Genomic DNA, 19,069 nt, shown 5'->3' with positions numbered 1-19,069 from the left:
TATCCATGAAAAAGAGACTGAAATTATACCCGACTTACAGAAATTCTGATTCTAGAGGTTGAGGTAGAACCTGGGCATCTTCACTATCTTTATGTGTTACCCAAATGATTAGGGATGCACATCCAGGCTGAACGTATGGTACCTTCTGAGCCACAGTGAGGTGTGTGGTGAGACTGAAGGGCATTGAACTCATCATTGCAGAGATCCAAGTAAAACACCTCTCCTGCCAAGTATGGTTTCTTTGGAGAACATGGGACCCATGTAGATATAGTTCTTCTACTGAGCCTATTGTGGCACTATAGTCAGTAGGTCTTTTACATTCTGAGAAAATCTATCACAGCTGGGCATAGTCTGGTTATTTGGTTTAGTTTGTTTGTTTTCACGCTGCCAGGTAACAAATGATTATAGTTTCCAGCTGCCAAGCCAATCAAGGTGACTGCTATGACCACGTTTGCAGGTTCAGGTTCCCAGGCGCCCACCAAGGCATCCCACCCTGGGTTCTCCTCAATCAATAGGCTTTCATGATAAGTCAAGCAAAACTCAACAGAGTATCGTGTTAAATTCCCCTGAGGTACAAACACAAAAGAATGCAAACTACTACCAAGGTCAACCCTATATTAGTAGCAAGAAGATATGTTGACACTGGTAGCTAGAAATACCTTTAATCCCAACACTCAAGAGGCAGAGGCAGATGGATCTCTGTGATCTTACAGGCCAGTCTGGTCTTTATAGTGACTTTCAGGACAGCTCAGGCTACATAGTGAGATACTGCTCATAAAACAGAAAGGAAGGAAGAAGGAAGGAAGGAAGGAAGGAAGGAAGGAAGGAAGGAAGGAAGGAAGGAAGGGGAGAGAGAAGGAAAGAAAGGAAGGAAGGAAGAAAAGAGAGAGAGAAAGAAAGAAAGAAGAAAGAAAGAAAGAAAGAAAGAAAGAAAGAAAGAAAGAAAGGAAGGAAGGAAGAGAGAAAGGAAGAAAGAAAGAAAGGAAGGAAGGAAGAAAGAAAGAAAGAAAGAAAATTTTTACATATTTCTATTTTGTATATTTTTAATTTTAAAAATTAGGCCTATAGGCCTTTAGGTTAATAGCTATATAGTTTCAGTTTAGAATACTTTAAGAAATTCATGTAAAATTTTGAGTTCTTGCTGAGTTTATCAGAATGTGGCACAATAATTTTAGGAACCAATATTTACATATTTGTGGATTTAAATTTACATAAATATTGAAGTATGTTAGAAGGTTTTGTTTCTTGGTAAAAGTAGTTTGTCCACCCCATTCTTTGGTTCACAGATACAGATGGGAGGGAACAGAATAACCACAACTTAAACTATTTTAAAGTATTACTATTTACTTATGGGCCTTTAACAAGAAACCACTAGGTTCTGCTAGACTAAAAATATACCCACAGATAAAAGCAAAATGGAGTTAACAACACTTATAATTTTTACTTTACTAGTTTCTATTAATTTTTTTTTGCAGGGGTAGAGGTTTGGTTTGGTTTCAATGTTGGTTCTTGGGACATGTTCTTGCTGAGTAACTTGGACTCGGAAGTCGGCCTCACTCAGTCTTTGAGTACTAGGATTAGAGGTATGTGCCAGCACGCCAGGCCAGACTGCTACTTTTCTTCATGTGTATGTGTGTACTGTGTGTATGTGTATACATGTTCACATGTGAGAGTGCACACATGTGTGGAGAACTGAGGTTGACATCAAGAATCTTCCTCACTTGGTCCCTACCTTATTTTTTGAGGTGCGGTCTCTCAGTTGAACCCAGGGCTTGCTGATACGGGACATGTGGGCATCTTCCAATTCTAGAACTACAAGCAGCTGCTGTGCCCACCCAGCATTTATGACAGTACTAGGGGTCTGCACTCTGTTCCTCACACTTGCATGACAAGCTCTGCCCACTGAGCCATCTTCACAAGCCTAGACTATTCATTTTTAATCTAAAGGTAAATTTCTGGGTAGGTTTTTCCCTATATTCAAGAAACATCTTCAATTATATCTAGAAACTTCTTTCCACATAAGGAACTACCACTGAGTGTACCCAATGTTGTGTCGAGAAAAGATGAACAAGCAGGAGGATGAGATCTGAGGATGGCCAAGAGAGTGCTTGAGGGTTAGGAGTCGGTAAAGCAAGAACAGGCTAGGACTGTACGCAGGGGAGAACCACAGAGAGTTTGACCACTCAACAGAGATGATTACTATGGAAGATGAAACAAGATTCTTTCTTTCTCCTTCTCAGAGTCCAAGGCCAGAAACTAAGAGGGAGCTCTGCCTCTTGGAGGAACAGTAAGATGTTTAGTGTGACTACAGTCTGCTTGGACAGGGAAGGGGAGACCTGCTCTCTCCAAATGGCTGAGTTTCTGGGAACTAGTAAAGTGGGTCTAGTGTCGTGTGATGAAGGACCAGAAGACCTGCTGCTGCAAGGCCTTCCCTCTTCAACATGTCCTTTGGCTCCATTATTTTGTGGGAGGAATTGTATGTCTTCAGAGAACAGACATTTAAGTTTCCTGGGATTTAACTACTCAGATAACCAAGGCTTTCCTTCAGTGTGTCTGACGCCTAAATGGACACACGGCAACTGAACAGCTCCTCTTGGCAAAACCATGGGGTCTCCGCCCTCTGAAACAGTGTGATTTGTTCATGGCAAAGGACCACAGAGGATCTACAGCAGAAAGGATCATGTCTCTCAGCGTTGCCATGGGGACTGCTGGCTGGGTTAACTGAATGCTCTGTGGAGAATAACTCTCCTTTTAAAAAGAAAAATAGCTTCTCTATTCCAAAGACTAAATGGTAGAGCAGGTAAGTAGAAATTCTAGGAGGGCAAGAAGTGGGAGCAGTTAGAAGTCTGACTGTTGCAGCAGGAGCAGCGTCTGGTTAGGAAACCGGAGTCATTCAACCCACCGCCAAGGGTAAGATCTCCACCAGAGGATGTGGGCTTTTCTCAGTTAACATCTGTATGAGAGGAGGAGTAGACATGAGGTTTGTAAGGCTCACTTTTAGTTCTATCAACTGCAGTCTTCAAATAACTCTGAGCCTCCTCACATGTCTCATGGGTCAGGAATAAGCCAGAGGAAGGGAGACCCAAGAAGCATTCCTTTCGAAGGTGTTAAGGGCACCCTGAAACAAAGCCATTTGCAGCAGTGCATGAATGTCTGTGAAAAACTTTTCATGCTAAGTTATAAGGACGCCTAGGCCTCACATCCCTGTGCTTGCCTGATGGCTACCTTACTGTTAGGACCTCAGACCGTACCACCAAATCTCCATAGAACAAGTGTCCGTGTACATTCCATCAATAGAGAAATGCCTTTGATGTTCCCAGAGCTACCTCATCGCCCACACAACACTGAATGGAACTAGATGATTGGGAGACAGTAGCTCAGCCCTGACATCTGCCCCAGACTGGCAGCAAGGGTTTTAGGAGTTCTGTGAACTATTGTGTCCATCCAACCTGCCATCTGTCACTGGTTTACCATGGCGTTTGGTCAATGACGTCCCAAGTCTGTGCCATCTGTGAAATGTGGATAACAGCACATCACAACCGCTGTCTGGTCTATCCTTTGTCCACAACTCTCTCTCCCTCCCTCTATTCCTCTGTCTTGTCTTCTTCTTCTTCTTCTTCTTCTTCTTCTTCTTCTTCTTCTTCTTCTTCTTCTTCTTCTTCTTCTTCTTCTTCTTCTTCCTCTTCCTCTTCTTCTTCCTCCTCCTCCTCCTCCTCCTCCTCCTCCTCCTCCTCCTCCTCCTCCTCCTCCTCCTCCTCCTCCTCCTCCTCTTCTTCTTCTTCTTCTTCTTCTTCTTCTTCTTCTTCTTCTCCCTAAATCAGAGAGACAATGTGTCTGCAAAGCTCTCTAAGCTCCTTGGAGACAGAAGCTCTATAAATATAAGCTGTTATCACTGTCACCATGGAAACATACAGGGAGAACTGAGCTGCATTCCTACGTGTGCTCAGCTTTGTTCTGACCTTCTTGCCTGCTGGCTGTTGAACACCCATGGTTTTATAGAGCTGTGTGGCCAGGTAGAGGTGGGGACCCCAGATTGAACTTGCTTACTGGTCAATTCTTCTCCATGTCACTTTAAACAAAGACATTGTATATCTGTTTGCTAAGTAGTAATCTAAAGCTGGTGAAAGGAAGAATGCAATTTATGACTGGCTTAATTTGCAGTGCACCCATCCTAGGACCTAAGTTAGAAACCAGGCTCACTAGGGAACAATTCTAATGTACTTTAGGCATAATATTCTACACATTTTCTAACGGTGTCCCCAATCCTGACTCCTTGACTTCAGAACTAAGGTTAGAAAACCTTTGCAGTGAAGAGGATTAGAAGCCTAGACCTTTATGCCGGGGATTGGCCCCTGGAAAGCAGAACTAGACCATTGTCATCACTGTCTTACTGGGCCTAGCACAGTGCCTGCCATGTAGCCGATGCTTTGCAGAGGTTTGCAACAAAGTGGATATTTGAATGAATAAGTAATCATCCTTACCTGTTACATAGAAATGTATCCAGTATTAAGTGGGACCTAGAGCCTGAAGTACATCATCTCTTCTTGAGGCTTGCCTGAGTCCCCACCCCACTGTCAAATACAGGAACAGTGCCCCAACCCCGAACGTCTAGTATCATGAGCTGCCCTGGGAAAGCCTTATACAGAATGATTTAGAATAACAGTTTCACCCTGACCCCAGCTCTAGGGCCGGCTTCCCAAGGGTGTAACCTGTGGAGTCACACATCCCCAGCACAGAGCACCTCCAGGCTCTATTTAGTGTTAGGTTAGCATCCTCTTGGGCTTTAAAATGATATAACAAGTACTTCACATTTTGTACCACATGGTAGGGTTTGCTTGGCTGTCTGTAGTCCTTGAGTGGTTTTTCTTCGTTCACATCCTGTAATCTCTCTTCGTGAAGAAAGGGGATCCCGCCATCTTCTAGTGGGATGGAAACATCTCCCAGACCTGTAGACTAAGCTCCAGGGAGTGCTTTTTTCGTGACAGGTAGCTTTCTTCATACAAAGTGGCTAATACAAGAGAATGAGCATGCATTGACTCTTCCATGAGCTGTTCTTTGTATACTTGCTGTACTAAAGCTATTTCCTCCAGTCATGGCACATTCATAGGCCTTCAAGAAGAAGAGTTGTGGAGTGACCTGTGGAGTATCTGGCCACAGCCACATCAGCAAGGTAAGCAGAACAATACTGCAGACTAAGTGTGTGGCAATAGAAACGTGGCTATTGACATTCCTATGGAGAAGGGAGAGGCACCCACTTAGACACCGCTCAGAGGCCACCTACACTCTACTCACTGCGTGCCCTTAACCCTCAGCCGTATGCGATCTTGGGGAACTGGGAGAGTTGCTACAGAAGAGGTAGAAGGTTGATTACATGGGATTGTTGCCATGGTGATAAGCTTTCATGAACCACAGCCCATGCTAGTGTAAGGCTTTTGTGGTGATGCCACTGCCTTTGAGTTAGCCACACTCATGTAAGCGATGCCAAGAAATGTACTGGTCCACCAAACTGAACTTGGGTGAAATCATTTTCTTTTTTTCTGGACTGCTAGTACCCTAGCTTGGGTGAGTAGATGTTTCTTTATGTCTCCCCCAAAAAAGCCACGTGATACTTAATGAACTTTGGTGAAATAATAGGGTAAAACAGATGAAATTATAATCTCATGATATTCAGTGAAGAAAGAAGAGTGAAAAGGTAGCAGGGGACCTATCATCAGATGAATGGCTGTTATATACTAGGCACTGCTAGGTGCTTTCTATTTTCAAATTAAGTGGAAAGTAATTGGCAGAGAAAAACAAAGCCTAAGTAATTGCCCAGGCCACTAATAACTAAGAGGTGGGCGTCAGAATCTGTTTGTCTAGTTTTTCTTTAAAGCTTGGGCTCAAAGTTAATTTCCATATATCTCGGTAAAGAAACTTACGTTAGTCATTCATCATTGTACCTCAGCACAAAAGAAAAGTTCATGTGACCTGTTTTAATTATATTCTCATTTTTTTTTTTTAATTTAAAATTTTTGGTTTTTTGAGACAAGATTTTTCTGTCCTAGAACTCAGAGAGAGATCTACCTGTCTCTGCCTCCCTCGTGATGGGATTAAAGGTGTGGGACACCATTGTCTGGCTTTTAATTATATTCTTTATTTGTAGACAGAGACTTGTTGGGGAATGGGGACTACCGAGGGCAAATTCAATCATTAACCAAGACGGGACTTTGTTCTGTGAAACCTTACAGTGTGACACCGGGAGAATTCATTGTCTTCCCACAACTTCCCTTTAATACTAGATGGAAAGAAACAGAGAGATTGCAGTCTGTGTTTGAAGGGCTTACTTAGTAAAGTGGAATGCAGATGTGCGAATGACTCTGTCTGCCATGCAGAGGAGGCCACCACCACAGGAGGCCGTGAGAGCAGCACTTGGAAGGACAAGGGACCTACCTCACTTTTAGGCTGTTGTGCAAGATGATGGCTCTTTTCTTGGAGCCACTGTATATTCAGGTTGCTGGGACCTCAACTTAGTTTTAACTACACAAGAATGACCAGTCTGTTCATGAAGGAAGCTGCCATGGAGTTGGTGTCCAGTCAGTCCAGTCTGCCGTCTGAGGCACCCTGATCATAGGCTTAGACACACCTCTAGGAACATTTGTAAATCCTGTGGTGGGGGAGGTAGCTGCAGAAGCATTTCAGCTAAGGCAGAGGTCGTGAGCGCCAGCCTATCCTAAAATTTCCAATATGCTATACATTGTGAGTGCAAGATGTCACATTCCAATTGCAGCATAGAAGACTTTTGCTTGCACCCGGGCTTCTTAATGTATAATATCTTTAACTAAAGGACTTGTTAAAAATGGGTCGCTACCCTTCTGAAGCCCAAGAATTAATTCTAATAAACGTCTAGGTGCTTCTGTTGCTGCTGCTGCTGGTGGTATGGGGACCACAGTTTGAGATCCTCTGGCACATACTGTGTACTGCCATTGCCTACTTGAAATCTATATAGCCTGTGATGGTCAGCAGGACATTAACCGAAGTCTGAATGCTAGATGCTAATGAATATTCAATGTTAGAGTATTTTGGTATATTCAAAATACCAGGATACATCTCCACTCTGTAGCACGGTGAGCAAACAAATACATAATTTATTTAACAAATCTCCTCAGTGCTGATTTGGAGTCAGGCATTGAGAAGCAGGAGGTACAAAATAGACAGAAATGCTGGACTTTAAGGATCTTAAAATGTGAGTGGGGAATATCCTTTACCAAACTTCAGCTAAGTCCTTTTACATCAAAGAGCTCAGGTTCTCACAGGAACAATGCCACTGTCCTGTACATCTCCAAGATGAGACTATGGAGACTCAAGTAGTTGTGACTTTCACAGCGCTCGATGCCTGTGTCCCCAAGGCCCATATGCTTTCCCCAGCATCTCAGGGAAATATTTATGGTTAAGTCTAGAAAAGGGACTTTCCATTGACGTATCCTGCACTCCATCAGGTAAGGATCTCTTTTCCACAGCTATAAGTGGAGAGATCTCTAAGAGACATTTCATTTTAAGATCCCCAGAGCTGAGATGGGCGGATCCTGGATGGCAAGAAGACAAAGGTTAGTTCTTACCCACACCCATTCACTGAACACCTGGCCAGGTAATTGGCTATTCAGAGCTTTTATGTTTAGAGGGTTACTTTGATCAGCAACTTGGCATTTACTCAGCAGGACCCTGGCTAAGAGTGATAATCCTTTCTTCCCTTTTGATAAATGTTGCCTAGAGTTCCTGAGTTCCAGACACTGTGCTTGACACTGGAACATTCCCAGGCAAGTGGAACTTGCTCCCCTGGTAAGTTCAATATTTAGGCTCCTCTGCTGCTTCTTCATGGTCGCCCTCTGTGTTCCACATTTGAGCCTCTTGGGGGCTTGTTCTAGTTTGCATCTCTACTGTTGGGATGACATACTGACCTAAAGCAACAGGAGATATAGTGGGGTGGTATTTTCACTTATAGATTACAGACCATCATGGAGGAAGCTGAGGCAGGAACCTGGAAGCAGGAACTGAAGCAGAGATTATGGAAGAACATTGCTGACCAGCTGGTTCCCATAGCTAACTAGCAAGGGGTTATTCTCCTATTTCATGGTTTAAATTTTTATTTTTATTCATGACCACAGCTAATATATCAATTTATGGCAGTGTTATGTTTGGTTTTAGTAGAGTTATTAAATAATAAGATCAGAGTATATAGTGAGATAATAATACAGTAATTGATATTTGAAAGAGAGATGGCAGTGATGGGGCAGGGAGATGGATTGCCAGTGAGAACAGTTGCCTCACAAGGAGGAGCTGAGCTGGGTTGTCCATTCTCACATCTAAGCCAGGTGTGTCCCTGTCATCCCAGCACCTCGGAGGGCAAAGACTAAAGGATGGCAGGGGCTTGCCAACTATCAGCCTATTCTAGGTGCAGTGAGAGACCTGTCTCAAGTGCCTACCTCATAAGTGCACGGGCACACTCAGCTGCCCCCAACGCACACTTTGTGCAGAAAACATACCCACACATAATAAATAAATAAATTGATTAAAATATGGAAAGAAATGACAGTGATTATCCAAGATCTTGAGGTTTTTTTTTTTTTTTTTTTTTAACATTTATTCAGTATTTAACATTTAAATATGTATGGATGAGCATATGGGAGCCGAGAACAACTTGTGGGTGTTAGTTTTCTCCCTCAGCCTTGTGAGTCTCAGGGATTGAACTCGGGTCTTCAGCCTTGGCAGCAAGCGCCTTTACACACTAAGCCACCTTGTGAACCCCTTAACTTTGCCTTTTGCATTTACTTACTTACTTTCTTTCTTCCTCTCTCTCTCTCTCTCTCTCTCTCTCTCTCTCTTTCTCTCTCTCTTTCTTTATTTGTATTTGGAGTATGTCTGTCTGTCTGTTTATCTGTCTGTCTGTCTGTCATGTGTATGCCAAGGGCTATGTGTGGACATGTAGAGGCAATTGGCCAGAGTCCTTCCATTATTCGGACAGACTGAGCCCAGTCACCAGTCCATTGAGAAGGGCTTTTTTGTTTGTTTGTTTGTTTGTTTGGTTGGTTGGTTGGTTGGTTGGTTTTTTTGTTTGTTTTTGTTTTTTGTTTTTTTAAGGACTAGGTCCTAGAACACTGAGAGAAGGTAGGTGGGGAGTTGGGGGAGGAATCCCTGGAAGGTAAAGAACCTTGGATCTTTAAAGGATAAGAACTAGCCTCTGAGGAAGCAGGGAGAGACAAGGAATCTGGGAAGAGGAAGAGATCTTTGGAATTGAAGGGGGTAAATGGGCAGAGAGAGGGGTAGGCAGTAAAAAACCACACAAATGCTCTGTGTGATTTGCTGTCAACTTTTGTGCCCTCTTTTGTTAAACGGCACATGAGACCATATATATGCCCAACTTCTTGTTCTTGTTTTTGAGAAAACAAAGATTAACATTTCCCAGCGGCTTTGTTTAAATATCTTTCACAGGTAACCTTATGTATACCTTAGTAAGTTTGGAGCTCTAAAAGCAGACTCAGGGCTCCAGAGAGGACTCTGTTCCTGATTCAGAAGGCCCCAAGTTAAGAACAGTGAGTCACCGGTCTAGAGGCGATAACAAGCCACTGATAACAACCAAAACCAAGTCCGATTTTTTTTTTTTTTTTTTTTGCTTTGTTTTGTTTTTTTCAAGATAGGGTTTCACTGTTAGCCCTGACTAGCCTGGAACTCACTCTGTAGACCAGGCTGGACTCAAACTCACAGATCCAATTCCTTCTGTCTCCCAAGTGCTAGGATTAAAGGCATACTCCACCACTGCTGGGCTCCAGGTCCACTTCTTTAAACCCTTCTGTGCAGCAGTGTTAAGTGAATCCACAGGGAAGACAATTTATCCCCATACTGCCTGACTCCCCAGTCTCATTTAACAGCTGCCTCCAGACTTTCCCTGCTGTTTTCAAGTCTCAGAGTGCAAAGCAGTATACTGCCATTCTCTGTTCTCTCCATTTAAGCAGAGGTAGCTCTTGAAGGCAACAAGAGCTGGCTCATTCCTACGGTGTTAAGTTGTCTCCTAGCTGTACCATCTCCCCACCTTCTCTCTTACCCTACAGTGGGGCTTCTCTGATTGAGCAGTTAACAGTGTCCTATACTGGGCATGTGATTCAGGAGTACTTGCCTAGTGTATGTGAGGTCCTGTGTGTTCAGTCCCTAGCACTACCCAAAAAATTATTCTAAATAAATAAACAAATCCATTTACCTAAAAAGCTTGTTCACGTGCCGATTTCTAAACTGCCAACATCTGTTTGTAAAAGTGGGATAAAGGTCAGGGAGCTGAATGTTAAGGAAGTGAGACAGGCCAACTGGAGGCAGGCTGCTCATAATTTACATAGAGAACCCTTGCAGCTACGTGAGGGTTGGAGACATTCAAGGGGGGCAGCTTCATTCATTCAGCCCAGTTAACTGAGAACACACTGTGTGTTCCCACAGGGTACTGGAATAAACAGGGTGAAACTCATTCTTATGAATTTACAGTTTAAGCAAATAATCATACAAGCAAGCATAGAGAGACAACAGTGACAAATTCACAAAGAATTGCACATAGCCTGGGAAAACATCTGACTCAGACATTCTCCCCACCCCAACTCCCCCAGAAATCAAGGAGTTTGTATCCCAAGGCTCTGTAGGTATTATTCAGCCTAGAGGAAAAGGTGAATATTCCAAGTGAGGAGGACCACAGGGAGTTTAGGACACCAGAGAAGCAGACAGAAATGACTGGGTGTCTTCAGTCACCCATGTCCAGCACTGGTCAACCCTCATGCGGGCTTCCAGAGTTCTCTCCAACGCCCCCACCCTTTTAGAAGGCTAGTGGAATTGAAGAAATATCAGTTTGCTGAACGCTGCTATTAATTCACAGCTAAATGCATGCTGCTTGCTTAAGACCCTTTGTCAGTTACACAGTTGACACTTCCGATGGCATTCAGGCTTGAGTAGATCACACAGCCTATGTCACCACATCCGGTGCTAAGAATGGGCAACAGCTGTCTAAATCCCAGAAGCTCCCAACGAGGCTAGCAGAGAATGGGATTCCTGCTGTGAAGGGAAGGGAGACTAGGACATCCACAGGGCTGGGCGTGCCAACTGGTCAAGTCAGTGATGGTGCCCTGTGCCATATGCAACTGCTTTCTGGTCTCTCTTAAGGATTCTGCCTGGCTGCTTCAAGGGCCACCTCACCTGACCCCAGAAGCCTGGACTCGTCTAATAGAATACCCTTGTATGGGATTATCTTACAGCAAAAAGAAAGAGATCTATTTGTGTGTGTGTGTGCGTGTGTGTGGAAGAGTAAGGTTTTAAACAATGCTTGCCCTCCTGGGACTTGTATTTTTAAAAAGTCTGGGTAATACTTTAGAGTTAAGAAGCCCATCAGGGTGCATCAAGTTTTCTTGTTTCCTCCTGCCCAGGCAGCAACGGGGCCCCCTGTTCTTAGCTAGACATGGTGCCCAGAATAAGAACCATAATTCTTAGCTTCTCAGTTCCCTAAGTGTTGCCCCGTGGCCGAGTTCTGACCAGAAAGATGGAAACAGAAGTGCCCTGGGACAGTTTCTAGGACAGATGTTTCTGTAAAGGGTGGCTGACTTCCATTTTCTTCTGTCCTCGTCCCTCCCTCCAGCCAGAATATGACTGCTGGCCCTCTTGGCTACTAAAGAGCCATGTAGGAGGGATGGTAGGAGAGCAGGAAGCGGGCAGCAATCCCTGAGACCTTAGTAGACAGAGCCACTGGCTTGGGCCATCGATCTCTGAACTTGTAGGAGAATAAAATCTGATGTCACTGAACACAATGATTTCTATCATCCACAGAATGGCAACTCTTCAGTCATGTTCCTCATCTGCCTTCATCCATTCCTCACCCGAAATCAGCCTTCTTCTTACAAATCTGGTGATGGTGGTAGTCCACATGTATGCTGTATGTGTGTGTGTGCGCGTGTGTGTATGTGTGTGTGTGAGAGTGCACGTGTGCGTGTATATGTGTGTGTGTGTGAGCGCATACATGCACATGATCGGTAGAGGTGGGCAGCAAGACCTTGTGGGTGTCACACTGGACAAGAAGCTGTCATATTTTCCAGTACATTTCTGTAAAAGGCACTCGCTTGCTTCTCCATGAGGTTGCTAGGGAAGGTACCATAGGGGGATAGGTATGAAACACTGTTACCATTTATTAATGAGAAAAAAAAAATAGTGTTAAGCAGCTGGTTTAGCTGGATACAGTGACTGCAACAGTCTGTCTGCTAAAAACGACTTATTACTTGATTTAGTTGTCATCTATTTGATGCAAGTTATTTTGCATTTTCCCATCTCCAAGTTTTTCCTTTTAAAGTCAAATGAAAGTAAAATGTTCTTGTTTTTGTCAACCCCCCCCCCAAAAAAAAAAAAAAAACTAGGCACAACAAAATGCAGTATTTCTAGAGTTGATCTGGAGAGGTACAGTTCCTTAGGGGGAAAAAAAAGAGGCACATTAGAGGTGGTATATGGGACACCCTTTGTTCTGTGTCTGCTTACCTGTGTGGCTCAGCAGCCATTCGGTCCAGCAGGATCCTCAGATGCTCAGTGCCTTGGCTACATGGGAGGGAGGAACCCAGGCCTCACATCCAGGCTTAGGTTTCCCAGCAACCTATGACCTGCCAGGAAAATGTGCCCTGTGTCAATCTGACTCCTTCTGCTCGGAGTCCAGACTGAAAGTGAAGCCTTGCCAGCTATCAGTGGGAACTGCAGCTTCGGGATCATGAGAAAGGCAGGGCTATAAAAATTGTAGGCATCAGACGAGGACACAGGAAGTCAGGGACATGGTTAGAGGCAAACGGCAGCATTTGGGTGGACACAGCCAGTCCTATCACGGGGGAATTCTAGAATTTATAATAGGTGTTAGCTTCTCTGGACATTACATTCCTTGGAAGCAGAGTAGCTTCTTAAGAAAGGCAGTGATAGATGAGAATCTGTGTGGAAGAAAGCAGTAAACATGATGTGAGAATTCAAGGACTGAAGAAATGCCGGCTTCCTTTTCCACAAAGTACAAATGAACTGGGCATGGTGGAGCAAAACTTACATGCCTGTGGTCTGCAGAAGCAGAGGCAGGTGGCTGTCTGTATGTTCAAGGCCAGCCTGGTCTATATAATGAGTTCCTTGCCAGTCAGAGCTACATAGTAGGACCTTATCTCAAACAAACAAAGAAACAAAAACAAGGCAAACAAACAAAAAACCTCCAAGGGACTGGAGAGATGGCTCAAACATTAACAATACTTGCTGCTTTTGCAAAGGATCCCAACTTGGATGTCAGTATCTATGTGGATGCTCACAGATACCTGAAACTTGAGTTCCAGAGGATACAATGCCCACTTCTGGTCTCCCTGGGCACCAGGCATACATGTAGTGCATATACATGCATGCAAAGACTCACACATATACATAAAATAACTAAATATTTTTAAAATATAAGCCAAGCCAGATGGTGGTGGTGCACATTTTTTTATCCCAGCATCCGGGTGGTAGAGGCAGGCAGATCTCTGAGTTTGGGGCCAGCCTGGTCTACAAAGCGAGTTCTGAAACAACCAGGGCTACACAGAGAAATCCAAAATCTTGAAAAGGCAACAAACTAACAAACAAACAAATCAAAAACCAAAAACCAAACCAAACCAAACCAAACAACCAAACCACAAAAAAAGAATTACAAAAAAGAAGAAGGAGAAGAAGAAGAAGAAGAGAAAGAGGAAGAGGAAGAGGAAGAGGAAGAGGAAGAGGAAGAGGAAGAAGAAGAAGAAGAAGAAGAAGAAGAAGAAGAAGAAGAAGAAGAAGAAGAAAGAAAGAAAGAAAGAAAGAAAGAAAGAAAGAAAGAAAGAAAGAAAGAAAAAAAGCTAAACCAAAATAATGTAAAATGGAGGGCTGGGAGGTTCGTTTTTTGATATTTGTAAATTGCCGTTTGCTTCTTGTTCTTGCAAACAAGGAACTAAGATTGAAGAGAAGTCACAAGGAGCTAGGGTTTAGCTCAGGATTTCCCAAGCACAGGATGTTTTGCTGCAGGGAGCATGTGGCTAGAGAGCTGAGAGTCCTGGAGGATAGTTGGCCTTGTCCCTGTAGATGGGAGTTTGAACTGGGGACCTCTCCAAGAGCACCACCATTGTCTTCTAGCCTTTGTCTGGATCTGCAGTAAGAAGTTAAAGATTAAGTTGACAAAAAAAAAAAAAAAAAAAAAAAAAAAAAAAAAAAAAAAAGACATTCCCTTTTATCTTTAAAAGACTCCAAAGTCTTTGAGGTTAAAAAAAAAAAAAAAAAAAAGCCAAAGAAGGTCATAAAATAGCCCCAGCTCTCCCTCTCAGCTACTTTTTATGTATATGTGTGAGTCTTTGCATGCATGTATATGCACTACATGTATGCCTGGTGCCCAGGGAGACCAGAAGTGGGCATTGTATCCTCTGGAACTCAAGTTTCAGGTATCTGTGAGCATCCACATAGATACTGAGACCCAAGTTGGGATCCTTTGCAAAAGCAGCAAGTATTGTTAATGTTTGAGCCATCTCTCCAGAAAAAAAAGCTCAGAAACTTTTCTGGAATGCTTATAGAAGAACCTTCCTTCTCCTTTAGATTACCCCTTCAGAAAGAAGTCCACCGTTGACTTAAAAAAATTTAAGTTTATGTTGTAGGTGTGTGCAACTGAGTTCGGGGACCAGCAGAGGCCAAAGGTATAGGTTCCTGCGGAAGCTGGAGTTTTAGGCCATCGGGAGCTGCCTGATGTGGGTGATAGGCACTGAACTCAGGGTCTCTGGAAGGAGAGCATGCTATTCCTAAACACTGAGCCACCTCTCTAGCTCCTCCATCACTACTGTCTTGAAAACAGATGGAAGATTCTGGAGATGAATTTATATATATATTGAGAAATGTATGGCTCTTGCCTTAAAGCAACCTTCCTCAGTAATTGGGGCTACCTTGAGGACCTATCCCTTATGGACCCTCATCTTTACTTCTGGCAACTGAGTTTACATATGCAACTAGACAAGTGCTCTACAACCGAAATTTGTACTCAGGCCAACAACTTTATTTTTAAAGCTGAGACAAGATGCCTTCTCTGGTGCAAATATTCTAAAGGAATTCAATCAGTTCACCTCTGACTGGGGGCACAAAGGAGCAGCTTGGGTGGTCCAAAAGCTCCAGCACGAGTTGGTACCAGTATCCCATGGGACTCCCAAACATGTGGGTGAGTCATGGTTCATTGGCAGCACCAATCATCTCTGTTTTGCCAGAACAAAGGAAACACCATTCTTTATGTATTGTTTTTGCTCTGCTGCAGCCACCTCCACCATATACACACTAAGATGGAAGGAGATGGAGAATCTTAGCTTGTCTTGATACACAGATGTCTTGTGGATTCATCAGTCAAGAAACAGAGCAGCAGAAAATTATTTTCCAGTTTCTAAGCCAAACAGCATCCTGGTCCTCCAACTAATAGTAGAAAAATACAACTTTCTAAGGATGGTCAGTCATAAAGGTTAAAAAGGTCTCTTTGGGGTTTTGAGGCCATCACATAGCCTAAGCTAGCCTCAGACTCACTATGCAGCAGGAGATAACTCTGAACTTCTGATCCTCTTGTCTGACCTTCTGGACCATTGGGCTTACCAGAGTCTTGGTCCTTAGTCTCCAGGGTCTCTATTTGCTATTTTCATAGTTTCCTCATATAGGTCATAGATTCAATGACCAAGGGATATAGAAAAGTGTCAGAAAGACCACAAATGAAAGCAGTGGAGGCTGGTGTCTATTAGTTTCCATTTATCTATTCAAGGTGTCTGAAACTGGAGCTGTCTCAGAAAATAGTTTCTCTGGTACCCATGAGGCATATTATAAAGCAGAGTGACACCCTGTGGACTAATCAGGAGTCCTTCTGTGATGGATGGTGAGGGTATTCAACCCTGCCTCTTGTCCACTTACACTCCAGCCACGCTGTTGACCAGTCCACAGCCTTTCCCAAGCCCTCCAACTGCAGAACTGTACATCTGAGCTGCTTTCTACATAGCCTGCCACCAAGCCATTTTCTTCTGCAGTGCACACAGCTTCTGCTGCCAGGATGAGTCACCTCCCAACTCATCCCTTCAGCCCCTCCACTCGGTACTTAAAATACTCTGGGGCTGGCCGAAAAGAACCCTGCTGTGTGTGAGCACGTGTGTGAGTGTGTGAAAGTAGGGTTGGTTGGCAGCTCAGCCTTCCGCAGCCTCTGCAGAGCCTGACTGCATTCTGTTTGCCAGAGGGCTTTAGAGAGCCGACTGCTCCAGGGAGTTCTGTTTTCGGTGGCTCTGGTTCTCTCAAGCAGGCTGCCAAGACTCTCCTTTTCGGGCACCTCCATTTTGGTCTCCTTGGTTTTGAGCAGAAGAATCTTAGAGATAATGTGTTCAGTATCTTTTCTCAACCCCGTTTCTGGATTGCCATCTTGCTACAGGCAAGAATATCTATCCCATTTTGCTTTTACCTGCTGGACCCTGTCTCTGCCCCCAGGTAAATGCTATATCAGTTACGAATGCATCTGGCTGTTTTCGGGAGTTGGAATCTGTTATCCTCACTTGGATAACACCCTGCCCTGCTCTTGGCTGTCAATTCTGTTTAATGCTTCACCTCTGTCCACCCACACAGAATATTAACCTTGGGCAGAACCAATCATAGGATACCAGAACCATCTCTTTTCCCTAGCCAGCACGGAAAGAGGTCTGTTCTCTCCTTGAGCCCTTATACTGAGCTGAATATTCTCTTCCTCCAGTGAACTTCCACAGGTACCTAGGGAACAATATGCTCTTGGTTCCCGACGGTCCACACCCAGCTGCACACTGCACACTGCACCTGCTGGAGGTACCCCTCCCTCTGGAGAACCACACACATTTTGATTTCAACCTGCTGGTACAGCACCCTTCACAGAAGGGGCCTTCGAACAAAAGCCCAGCCCAGTACACTCCAAAGGGACATTATGTGCTTGAGTTATTCATTACTTGAGTTACTCGAGGTCACAGAGCAGGAAGCAGGTTGGGAAGAGAGGGAAAAGGTGGCATTGAGGGTGGGGAATTAGTCAGGGTGACCTTCCAGGGCCCAAAGGGAACTCAGAGTCCTGGTTAAGTATCACAGTAAGATGGTCAGTCATAAAGTCATACCAATAGCTTCAAGGTTAGGCAAGGTCATGTGGAAGGAATTACAGTTAAGCTAGCTACTTAATAGCTCTTGCTATGCACTAGGCACAGCGCTTAACGCTTTCCCAGATCCTTCTTTTAATCCTGGCTACAATGTATCACTCTAATTTTACAGCCCTGGGAACAGCCCTGGAGAGCAAGCGACTTGACCAAGGTGGAGAAGCTGGCCGGCCTGGAAGAGAGGACTCTGTCTCATCTTTCCCAGGGCTGCTCTAGGTGGCAAGATGGGGAAATGCATACCAGACAGTTCCAGACGGTGGAGACTGCCTGGGCAGGTGGAGCTTGTGGTGAGCCACGAACAGAAATGGTTCCCACACAAGTGGGCTGAAATCATGTTCTCCTGTGGCAACACTAGCTCTGGGTGGGAACAGGGATGATTCTCAGGAACCTGGGGGAGATGCTGCAATGGCCCTGAGCAGAGCTGGGGAGCTCACTTGAGAAAGGGAAAAATCTACCAGAGGAAGACCTGGCAAGGGCAAGAAAGCAAGCTTGCCTCCCTCTACCCATTCCCAGTATAACAGGCATTTATCACACAAGTTGGCAGCTAAGGTGCAGCACTCTTTTTTTTTTTTTTTTTTTTTTTTTTTTAAATAATAAAGGAAGTTCTGATTTAAAACCTGCCACTATGAACTGTTTGCAAGACATGCTTCTGGGGGTTTGAGGTACACTGGCAATGAGGGATGGGCATGGCAACAACCTTAAGAGCCCTCTTACTCTCTTTTCCTTTTCTTAATTCCTCAGATTTGCAATCCTCCTGTCTATCTCCAGATTGGGGTTATAGGCAGAAGCCATCAAACTCTGGTCAAGCCTCATCTCTCTTAAGGCTTACCTTACACCCTACTTTTATTCCTTATGGGTTTTTTTTTTTTTTCGTTGTTTTCCCTGATTCTGCCCACAGAATTTCCTACCTCTTACTGTAGTGAATGTGAAATACACACACACACACACACACACACACACACACACACACCCTTCTCAGTGGTCTGGTCTGCCGGAAACCCCTCCATGATGTATGTTCTGCCTAGAGACAGTGGCATTGAATCTACAGGTACAGTCCCTTCCAATAGCTTACCAACCACAAACTTGGTTTTTTTCCAAAATAAACGCTGCAGGGGCAAAGCAGGGATGACTTCTTTCTCAACAAGCTGCTCTCACAGTTGTCCTTGACACAGCGGGTTGGCAGCCCCTGTGGACTCGGAGGGACTAAGTTGCTATTCCTTCCCTGAATTTTGAGAATTTTCAGGTTTTCTTCAGTCTTGCAAGTGGGATCAATGAGGAAAAGCTCATTTTGCATCCCTTTAATCCTGTCCGTGGGCCTGCAAGGTTGACCTTGAAAATGACAGGGTGCCTTGGGAAACCATCCCTGTGTTGGGAAGGTCTTTGATAAGAAACTAGCTCTTTCCACAACCAGCAGGTCGCTCCAGGGACAGGCTTTTCTGCAGCCACTGCAGAAGCATCGCCATGTTTTCTGCTGTGTCATCACGGTAAGAGCTGTGTGGGAAGCTGCTCAGGGGGCACGGTGGATGAAAATGAGAGTGGTTTTTCAGCCAACAAGTATGGAAAGAATGGGAAGCAGGTCATGTCCAACACTTCGTTCACGACATCTTGACATGTGAGCTGGGTCTTCCCAAGTGCTCGGTTATTTCAAGAATTCTACAGTATAGGGTAGGGGTGCCCCCAGTAAGATAGAACAGTAAGCCAACGGGAATACCAGCCACAGACCTGGGCCAGGAGAGTCTCAGGTGGCTGGATCACGTGCATAAATTGTTCCCCGGGGTCTAGACTGGCAGGAGCTACAGCCAGTTCCCAGCTACAGCCCAGGGTGGGTTTGGCAATTGTCCGGATTGAGGTGGTTCAGGCCGCCCACAAGAAGCACAGACCAGGAGTTA

The 19,069-nt window shown here is 44.4% G+C and overlaps 1 long non-coding RNA gene across 1 annotated transcript; it reads right to left on the bottom strand.

The window, feature by feature from the left end:
* Nucleotides 1-8,590: 8,590 nt before the first annotated feature.
* Nucleotides 8,591-19,024, bottom strand: LOC143443716 (uncharacterized). Its single transcript, XR_013112921.1, has 2 exons — nt 18,253-19,024; nt 8,591-12,959 (listed from the first exon to the last, which is right to left on the bottom strand). It is a non-coding gene; the product is annotated as an uncharacterized LOC143443716 (long non-coding RNA).
* Nucleotides 19,025-19,069: the final 45 nt, after the last annotated feature.

The sequence above is a fragment of the Arvicanthis niloticus genome, chromosome 10 (assembly GCF_011762505.2).
Source record: "Arvicanthis niloticus isolate mArvNil1 chromosome 10, mArvNil1.pat.X, whole genome shotgun sequence".
Lineage (NCBI taxonomy): Eukaryota > Metazoa > Chordata > Mammalia > Rodentia > Muridae > Arvicanthis > Arvicanthis niloticus.
The sequence above is the reverse complement of the archived record's forward strand: the minus strand, read 5'-3'. Positions and strand labels throughout refer to the sequence as shown.